Genomic DNA, 243 nt, shown 5'->3' on the forward strand with positions numbered 1-243 from the left:
TATGCTTAAGATCCAAAATCCCTTGGAAAGTCTGCCTTTTCTGCAAGAGTATTTGCTTTAGCTGATTGTATTGTTTTAGACATGTTTCTATCCTTGTTCTTATCTTATTATAGAACTGCTTAACTGGTAATTTTGTTTTGTTATTTTATTATTACTGTGAACTCTGCATCATTGTAATCAAGGGCCATCTCTCAATGACCTTTCAGGATATAACAACAGATTGATGAAAGGTTAATTATCAGG

This window comes from Etheostoma spectabile, chromosome 9 (assembly GCF_008692095.1).
Source record: "Etheostoma spectabile isolate EspeVRDwgs_2016 chromosome 9, UIUC_Espe_1.0, whole genome shotgun sequence".
NCBI classification, from domain to species: Eukaryota; Metazoa; Chordata; class Actinopteri; order Perciformes; family Percidae; genus Etheostoma; species Etheostoma spectabile.